This window comes from Mustelus asterias, unplaced genomic scaffold (genome assembly GCF_964213995.1).
Source record: "Mustelus asterias unplaced genomic scaffold, sMusAst1.hap1.1 HAP1_SCAFFOLD_76, whole genome shotgun sequence".
NCBI classification, from domain to species: Eukaryota; Metazoa; Chordata; class Chondrichthyes; order Carcharhiniformes; family Triakidae; genus Mustelus; species Mustelus asterias.
This window is the reverse complement of record NW_027590135.1, coordinates 1,409,612-1,419,854: the sequence shown is the minus strand read 5'-3', so window position 1 is coordinate 1,419,854 and position 10,243 is coordinate 1,409,612. Positions and strand designations below refer to the sequence as shown.

The 10,243-nt window shown below is 44.2% G+C and overlaps 2 non-coding genes across 2 annotated transcripts; both read left to right on the top strand.

Annotated features, from left to right (window-relative positions):
• Positions 1-4,829: 4,829 nt before the first annotated feature.
• Positions 4,830-4,901, top strand: trnag-ucc (transfer RNA glycine (anticodon UCC)). Its single transcript has one exon. It is a non-coding gene; the product is annotated as a tRNA-Gly (tRNA).
• A 4,635-nt stretch (positions 4,902-9,536) lies between these two features.
• On the top strand, positions 9,537-9,629 carry trnar-ucg (transfer RNA arginine (anticodon UCG)). The gene is made up of 2 exons: positions 9,537-9,573; positions 9,594-9,629. It is a non-coding gene; the product is annotated as a tRNA-Arg (tRNA).
• The last annotated feature ends 614 nt before the right edge of the window (positions 9,630-10,243 follow it).

The following is a 10,243-nucleotide window of genomic DNA, read 5'->3' as shown; positions in this document are numbered from 1 at the left end:
CAGCTCCTCTGAGTGAATGCAGCAAGCAGCCTGTATTTTTCAGCTCCTGAAAGTGCATGTGAGTGAGAACTATCATCTCATCTATCAATCTTCGGTATTTAGTATGAGTTTGGGATTAATTAAATAATCTGCAGTCTCTGGGACTATTCATGAATTTGGATTGATTCCAAATAACTTTCCAGCACCGAAACAGACCACTTATGTGGTAGGTGTTAAGCAAACAATGTGTGTGAGTTTCAGCCCAGCAATAAATCTCTGTCAGTGTGAACACAATTGTGAAAGATAATGTATGCTTCAATCTGATACTGGATTGCTATGCAAGTTTCACTCAGGTTGTTCACATTGATTTGATCTGTGACACTCAGCCTGATTCTGTGTAAGAATTTTGACATGCATGTAAAATGAAGTCCAGTCTGGAATTGGTAGAGTGTCTTCCACCTGGCACAGTGTGAGTGAGGATTTAGCGTTAGTTAATAATTTATAGTTCAGTTCGTAGCCATCAAATTGATGTTGTAACTTTTAGTTTCATAAGCAGGGTAAGTTTTCAACTGGCATTTGTGTTTGTATCCTAGCTTTCAGAATATCCGAATCTGAGAATGTATTTGAGATTTGAATGTGTACCTAATGTATGTGAGGGCAGACTGTGGGGATTATTGCGACCACTTCTAAACCCCTGATTTGGTGATATGACTGGTATTTAACTCGAATCTCAGAGTACATTATTCAGGTTGTGTAACTTTGAACAGAAAACCATCTGTCAGTTTTATCTGATATTTAATTTGGAGCTGAGGCTGCACTATTGTGTGGTTGACACAGCGATGATCTGATAATTGATGAGAATTTGGACTGGGATTGATGAATCCCCCTGTTAGTTGTACTGAGTTTGTTTTGATTTCTTATTGTCTCATGTATTATTCTGCTGTGAAAATTCCAGTTTCTTGCATGCTGGTTCGACAAAGCAGACCGTTCATGGAGGAGAAATGAAGCAGTGTCGTGAATGTCGTGTTAAAAAATCTATTTACCAGGAGTAGGGTTCGAGCCCACGAGCACATATATCTATTGGATCTTAAATCCAACGCCTTAACCTCTCGGCCATCCTAGTACGAAAGTTTGGCATGATGTGAACACGACATCTGGCTTTCCTGCTGTTAGAGCAGTGGATTAAAAATGCGCCTCTGGATTTATTTCTGCTGTCTCAGACGTGGAAGTGATGAGCTGTTTGCTTCTCTGTCAGTGAAAATATGCGGAATGTGTGACAAGGAGCTGGCGACACTCTTCTCTTTAACTTCCGTGGACGAAATATCACATTTATTCCGGTTCCTTCAATTATTTGTCCGCGCGAACAAAGTACATTTGACAACTCAAATACACATTCCGTCAGTTTAATCTCGATTAATAATCATTGTGAGCGGTTTGCGAGGCTGAAGCCAGACTCGTGCTCTGATTGGTCACTGTCATTTCAATCAGGTTCGTAACAAATCTGAGAGCCAGGAGAAGAAATGGGAGGTTTTGATTGGTTTACATTTCCAAATTGGAAAAGCCCGCCAATTTCAGTGCAGGAAAAATAGAAAATAACCGAACGCCTGAATGTTCAGGAAACTATTTCAATCTCACACTTTATAATCTGTTTATTGTATTTTCCCTCACAGAATCCTGGCGCTATTTTCGGAACAGTTTGATTTTCTCAATTTGTTGTCTGTCACCAGCGGAAATAAGACCCCGTTCAGCAATTTAAAACGGAGCAAATCTCAGCTCACTGGAAAAGCAAAAACAGAGATTCCCAGCCAACTCCTTCACACAGGCTTCACAGGGACAGAGGGAAAGGCTGATTTCTGATCCTCTCCCCTGAAAGCGGCTGGGAATATTACAATCGGAAGTGTGGAGAGAATACCCGCCATATCCTGCCGGTTGAATCGGCAGCATTGTGTCCGGAGAATCGGGGCTGCGGGGAGTGGGGGGGGGGGGGGGTGGCGCGGAGGGGAGGGGGGAGTCGCTACGATGGGCTCAGGGTCCTGAGTGTGCACAAATCTCGCTGATTCCGTCCTCTGAGAAAACTGCGGAATACACAGATGAGCCCGAGAAGAACCTCCTCATTCCCGCCTTTCTTCTGTTCCGGCTGCGACTCCGAGATCACCCGAGATCAATAAACATCATTGTATTATGAAGTTAATTCACCAATTGTTAAAGCTCTCAATATAGGTATTATTAAATTTAAGTAATGGCTTCCTAATATTGTGTTTCTCCTCATTGCCCCTCACAAATCCCAGACTGAGTTTAATAATCCACTCTCAGTTCAGTTTGATTGTCCCATCAATGTGAAAGTGTGTGTGAGGGGCGGGTCTGAAGTCCCATTCACAGCATTCTGTAACGGGACAAATCCCTATTCTCCAGAAATAGATCTCTCATTAACTTAATAAGGGAAAAGATGGAACAGCTTTTTTCACAGAGATTGTGCGTGGCTCTTAAAAGAGCCGTTGTGTTTGGGGTTCTTTTCAGTCCATTGGGGAGTTTTAATTGGTGTTCTTGGTCACCGCCTTTGTCCCTTCCGACACGACGTACTTGGTCAGTTCCCCGGGCAGCAGCAGGCGCTCGGCGGTCTGGATCTCCCGGGAGCTAATGGTGCTGCGCTTGTTGTAATGGGCCAAGCGGGAAGCCTCACCCGCGATGCGCTCGAAAATATCGTTCACGAACGAGTTCATGATGCTCATGGCCTTGGAGGAGATGCCGGTGTCGGGGTGAACCTGCTTCATCACTTTGTAGATGTAGATGGAGTAACTCTCCTTCCTGGACATTCGCCGCTTCTTCCCGCCCTTTGCCAACGGTTTCTTCATCACTTTCTTCGCTTCCTTCTTGGGAACTGGTTTCGAAGTTTGTTTCTTCTCATCAGCCATCTTCAATTTCACGCAGAAATAAAGCAAGCCCCTTTGGGAGGGATTTCCACGATTGCGAACCATCGGAACGGCGATATATTTTAAAGTCAGGATGATGTGCGTCACGGAATGGAACTTAGAGGTGGTCGTTGTTTCTCTGCATCTGCTGTCCTTGTGCTGCCATGTGAGAGATTTATTGGGTTTGGATGCGCCTCGAGAAGGAAAAACCAACATCAGGGGCAGAATTTGAACCCATACCTCGAGTGGAGACTGCTACCCGAACGCAGGGCCTTAGACAGCTCGGCCATTCTGACTACACGGGGAAAGCTGTAAAATCTCTGCCGAAATTTTTTTAATTCCATATTTATTGTTATTACATTTAAATCTCTGCCTCCGCATTGTCTGATTGAGGGTAAACTGAACACTTATTTTGAGGTTCACGGACCAAGGTGAAGGTAAGACTAAGAGTTCCACAGGTTTGAGGGGTGAATAGTCCAGCACCATTCCATATTCTTCATCCAAATAAGAAACTCGAGCTGGCAATCGATTTAAATCAGGACACAAGCTTTGGGCAGGAGTTTGCCAGCATGAGAACATGTGGTTTCAGAAGCTCCAAAGCAGACGCCAGCTTCATTTGCGGTCCTAGTGGCAGGTATTTTCTTTCCAGAATCGGCTGTTCCGCCATGAAAACTAGTGCCGGGTTAGGTGCAATGGTCATGTAAAATAGCCCCTTCGGGTCAGGAACGTTAGCATGTTAAATACGTGAGGTTACGGGGATGGGGCCTGCATGGGATTGTTGTTGGCACAGGCTCGATGGGCCGATTGGCCTTCTTCAGTACTGTCGGGATTCTATGAAGTTCGGGCGGCTGTTTCACTTCTCTGAGAATATTGATAACTGTTCTCTGATAACGTTAAAACTTCTAACCAGTCAATGCCTGTTTGTGAACTGGCCATGAATAAGGCTGACATTGAAACGGTTCATATTGAAGTAGTTACAGCAAATTGATTCTTGAAGAGTTGTTAATATAATGCTTTCAGAGACTGTCGTAGCTCCTTAAAAGATCAGTTGCGCTTGTTTTCCGTTTGTTCATTAATTTCGTGAATCTATTTGGAGCGGGTACAGTTGGTCAGTATCTGTGCCTCTTGCTTGGCCCAGCTCCGCGGGCAGCAGCAACTCCATTCCTGTTCCCGATGTCTTGACACAAACAGCAAATCCAAATTATTGTTCACTGCTGCCATCTCCTCGCTGAACGCGTGTTGTGCAACAAGGCAGCCATTCATTCAGAACCTTTTTGGATTGGAGTGAAAGAAGAACAACATGATTATTACCAATTAAAATGATTGCAAAAAATGATATTAACCAAATTCCATGTTCCAGAGATCTATTTTCTGATTGAGCGATGCTGCACACCCCGATCTAAGGAAAATATAAAACTCCCAGAAATGGAATGTCGTTTATAGGATTCTCTAATCTCTGATTTCTATGCCACCTCGTTGCTTGTGTATTCGTTCCGTAAATGCACGGGGAGTGTCAGAGTTAGGTGAGCGATGGTGGTGTAGTGGTGACTGTGCGTGCATTTGACCAAGAGTCAGTTCCTGACCATCACAGTGGTGACTTATTTAATTAGCTATCGCAGGTAAGAACAGCAGAGGGTCACTCCTAAAATGAAATTCACTGAATATTCTTATTATCAATGAGTTACGAACGGAAAATCCAGCTTCAATTTGCTTTCAGTGTAAACTTTGTTTCAATGGAAGAACAGATCTCAAAACTAATCAATGAGTTCTCAGTCAGGAACAACAGTAAAAAAAGGTAAGTTCAACTGTCCAGAAAAAGGAGATAAGCCAAGTTCAGTTTATGAACTGTGCTATGGACACACCTGGTATCTGATGAAATCAGCAACTCAGGAAGTTGCGTAATTATATCTAATGAAAATAAGGGGCCCATCAGCAGAGCAAGCGGTGGTGATATAGTGGTGAGCATAACTGCCTTCCAAGCAGTTGACCCGGGTTCGATTCCCAGCCATCGCATTCATCATTTTTTTTAGAATCTTATCCACGGTCTCTTGCGTTTCAAAACATGTGGACAAAAACAGCGAGAACGCAGCATTTGACGGCAATGTCATAAAATGGACTTCACGTTTGCATTTCATTTTTCCGGACGGAAAATTCGGCTTCAGTTTCTTTATACTGAAAGCAAATACTGAAATAGATGAACAAGTCTCTGATCTAATAAATGAATTCTCAGTCAGAGATAAATATATAAAACAAAGGGAACCGAGCACAGTTGACCTCCCTGACTGTGATCTCAATAATCCTGATGAAGCCAATATGAACTGCGGTGGTTGCATCGACTGGCCAATAAGGAGCTGCGATGGCCGAGTGGTTCAGGCGCTTGACTTGGAATCTAAATTTGCTTTCAGTGGGAAACTTTGTTTAAGTGAAAGACCAGGCCTCAAAACCAATAATTGAGTCCCCAGAAAGATACAATATTAAACTGTCCAAAAAACGAGAGTAAACAATTTCAGTCTACAAACTGCATTACGATACACCTGGTGTCCGATGAATTCGGCAACTAAGGTAGTTCCGTAATTATAACTAATGAAAATAACAATTAATGAAACAGAGCGAGAGATGGTGCGATAGTGGTGAGCATAGCTGCATTCCAAGCAGTTGGCTCGAGTGCGCTTCCCGGCCATCACCTTGATAATTTACTTCGGACCGTATCCACCATCTCTTGCGTTTCAAAACATGTGGATATACTAAAGTTCGAACAGAACAATAGGCGGCAACGAAATAAAAAGGACTTCCCGTTTTAATTTTATTTTTTTCGGACGGAGAAATCGGTTTCAATTTGTTTATACTGAAAACAATATTGAAATACAAGAACAAGTCTGAACGAATAAATAAATTCTCAGTCAAAGAATAGGACACCAAATAAAAGAGGAACATATTTCAGCTCACACTGTTCTCTACACAATCCTGGTGCCTGACGAAGTTAAGATGATGTGGAGATGCCGGCGTTGGACTGGGGTAAACACAGTAAGATGTCTCACAACACCAGGTTAAAGTCCAACAGGTTTATTTGGTAGCAAGAGCCACGAGCTTTCGGAGCGCTGCTCCTTCATCATGTGACTCCAGCGAGTGGCCTTTGCTGCCAAATAAACCTGTTGGACTAAAACTGGTGTTGTGAGACTTCTTACGAAGTTAAGATGAACATTGCTGAGACGATTACATCACTTTGAGAGATAGGCAGCCACGGTGGCTGAGTGGTTAAGGCGTTCGACTCGAAACCCTCGTTTCCACGCGCAGGTTCAAGCCGTGCGCGCAGTGACTGAGACGAGAAATGTTTAATTGGCTTCTCCAGGGCAGCCCATGATATTGAGTTGTAATTTGCTGTGGTATTTTTCAATAATGATCGGGAACTATGCTGGCATCGACAAGATGGGCCGAATGGCGTCTGTGCTGTAACTCCCTTCCATGAGAAAAATTATGACGTAGGAAGAAAGAAAAAGAGCACAATCAGGACACAAGGACAAAACTACGTCTCATTTCAGAGTAACATTCTTATGTAATGACACACACGGCGTAGGAAATACACTTCATCAGAATACATTGAATGAATGAGAATATCAAAGTGCTGCTTAGATGATAAAATATCATGTTCATTCAAAAAATGCGACAAGCTGTTCACTACTGGGCGTTAAGTATTCCTGCTTAAAATAGCTTGGGAATGGAAGGAACATGTCGAATATCGGGAATTATAATCATATCGGAACGTTAGGAAAGGAGGATTATAGATATTCAGAAGTCATCAGGAAATTTCATGTTTGAATTAATTTCAAAATGTCTTTGGATTAAGTGGTCACTTTGCCCCGGACTCCAAACACAAGCGATAAAGTGATGGAATATATTCAGAGATGAGAGAATTCTGCATCCAAATCGATGTTGCTTTAAAATCGTCCAATAATTTCTGACACATTGAACCGAGCTGGGCAGCTCATTTAGAAAGCGGTTGTTGTATTGTTTACGCACAAGATATATTTCTGGTACAATATGTCCCAGACCGACAAAATTACATTTAAGAACGTCTGGAAAATGTCTGTGAGAGTCAGACCTGGATCCGAAATGAAACTAGCGGTGGCGGCACAGAGCAGCTTAAAGGCAGAGAGCAGACGGAGCAGAGACAAGCTGTTGTCAGCTCCCGGCTCCTCCAGTCTCTCTGTGTTTCACTCTCCTCACAAACTTTCCCACTGCAATTAAAATTGGACACTCCAGATTCTCAGACTGTCCTACTTCTATTACTGAAATCTGAAAATTTCCCGTTGAGAAATTTCCATCTGAATTCAGGGCAGCAATTTCCATTTCAACACGTCTCTTTGCTGAATTCATCGCGCTCTCTCAGTCGAGCGCTGACTCAGAGTTCGTTTGTCGACTGAAACCTTGAAATCGACCAAAACTTTCGCTTAACTTCTCTCTTCAGGTCTGAGCAGGACAGCAGCACGATCTAATGACAAGAGAATCTTTCGATTTGACACAAGAAGGGCTGGAGAATCCGGAGCTGAGTGCGGACACACAAACACTAACATTTGTCTAACCCAGCCGCCCCTTTAACACACTCTCGCTGGCACAATGTTCACCTCTGCACATTGACAGGTCAAACTCTGTCTCAGATTGACAGCCCCAGGACTTCGTCTCCTCGCTCTGTGCTGTGGATTCTCGGGCATTAGTTGGAGTTTCACAGGTCAGTAACTGTTAAAACCGCTGAGGCCGGCGATGCTCACAGTGTCTGTTCTCCAGATTCAGGGGGCTGCAGCCAATTAGAGCTGTGCCTGGGTGAACCCAGAACTGGTTGAAATTATGATCTTGTTCACAAGCTGAATTCTATTTGGTCAGATGAATATACAGATTGTGCGCACTCAGTTACGAACCCACAAATTCCCCCCTTCACATAAAGTTGATGAGAGGGCGTGGAGGGATAGACAGAGACAGAGTGAGTTAGGGCAGTGAGACACAGACGGCCAGACAATGTCTCAATTACAAAAATCCTTGTAAATTCCGGCTTTTTCCAGAAAGAGTATCTTGGAGAAACAAAAGCTGCAGCCTCAGCTCTCAGTGATATTGTACCAGAGACACAGTATTAATACCACACTCAGGAACAGTGCTGCAGTTTGACAGAAGAGATGGGGAGAGGCAATAGAAACTGAATGGTCCAGTTCTCGACTGTGTGCAGGCTGACGGGGACCTGAGGTTCAAAGAGACCTTTGATGGAAAGAGTCGTCAGGAAGGCGGATTGGATCTTTGGCTTCGTAAGTCGAGGCACTGAGTATAAAAGCAGGGAAGTTATGCTCAATCTTTATGAAGTTCTGATCAACTGCAGCTGTTTTTGGATTGCACCCAGACGCGGTAAGCACAGCTTAGAAAGTGCGTGAGGGTCCTTATGAGGGGGGAAACGAGATTTACTGTTTTGGATCCAGCGATGAGGGATTATACCTACAAGGTAATGCTGGATAATTCGGAGTTTCTCTCTTTGCAGCAAACGGGATTGAGTGGTGCTGTACGAGAGGTGTAAAATACTATAACATATTGAACTAAGGCACACAGGGGGAAGTTGCTGCATTAGCTGCGAGCAGGAGTATTCAGGGACAGGTATTAAAGATTTTAGACAGGATGTCTAAAATCTTTATAGGACCCTGGTTAGACCCCACTTGGAGTACTGCGCGCAGTTCTGGTCACCTCATTACAGGAAAGATGTTGAAGCCATTGAAAGGGTGCAGAGGAGATTTACAAGGATGTTGCCTGGATTGGGGGGCATGCCTTATGAGGATAGGTTGAGGGAGCTTGGTCTCTTCTCCCTGGAGAGACGAAGGATGAGAGGTGACCTGATAGAGGTTTACAAGATGTTGAGAGGTCTGGATAGGGTAGACTCTCAGAGGCTATTTCCAAGGGCTGAAATGGTTGCTACGAGAGGACACAGGTTTAAGGTGCTGGGGGGTAGGGACAGAGGAGATGTCAGGGGTAAGTTTTTCACTCAGAGGGTGGTGGGTGAGTGGAATCGGCTGACGTCGGTGGTGGTGGAGGCAAACTTGTTGGGGTCTTTTAAGAGACTTCTGGATGAGTACATGGGATTTAATGGGATTGAGGGCTACAGATAGGCCTAGAGGTGGGGATGTGATCGGCGCAACCTGTGGGCCGAAGGGCCTGTTTGTGCTGTGGCTTTCTATGTTCTATGTTCTATGTGGAGGAGGCATAGGATCCCGACAGTGCGGAAGGAGGCCATTCGGCCCAGACACTCTGCACCGACTCTCCGACAGAGAATCTCTCCCTGTAACCCCACGTAATTACGCTGCTTATCCCCCTGAAAATAAGGGTCAATTTTGCCTGGTCAATCCACCTAATGTGCAAATCGTTGGAGATGAGAGGATACCGGAGCACCCGAAGGAAACCCACGCAGACATGGGGAGAACGGGCAAACTCCACACAAACAGGCAGCCAAGAATGATAGAAATAGACTTTAGTTTCCGGCCGTTTACAAACTCTGGGGATTCCCCTTCAATTTTTTGGCATCTGGGAATCAGAGAAGCATCCAAAAATGCAACTGAAAATAAATACAATCACGGCAGTTATTCACATGGAGCTAATATTTGAGACGGCATGGCATGTGTTGACCGCGTGGCCTAATGGATAAGGCGTCTGACTTCGGTAGTTCTGTGCGGTGATGATATCAGAAGATTGCAGGTTCGAGTCCTGTCGCGGTCGTTTTATGCAGAAATCTGGTAGAACGAACGGCAAACCGAGATTTCCTTCTTCAGCTGAAAGCTCTGCATTGTCTTGCACACACTGCAGGGCGCTTTCTCTGAATGCATTTCCTTCTTGTTCTGTTCATTAAATTTTCTCATCTCTTTATTTTATTCTCCTCCCAAGAAATCAATATTTTTTGTGTGATCTTAATAAATTATTGATGCTCCCGAATGGAGCAACAGGCTTTGCAGCAAATGGTTTCATAAAATTCTGTGGAGGAAAATCTAATGTCCTCAGGAAGAGGTTTAGTAATGAGCTGAGTGAACTGTTTCTGTTTACAGGGATGAAAGGTGATGGGGCTGGTAATCCAGAGGCTGGCACTAATCTTTGGGGACACGGAGTAAATCCCACCACGGCAGCTGATGAAATTTAAAATCACGATTTGATCAATCTGGAATTGAAAGCTGGTCTCAGTAATGGCGGCCTTGAAACTACGGTCGATTGTTGCAAAATATAATCGGATTCACCGATGCACTACAGATAAATAAGTCTGGCCTCCTTAACTGGTCTGGCCTACATGTGACTCCAGACCCAGAGTAAGAGGGTGACTCTTACTCGAAATCTGAAATGGT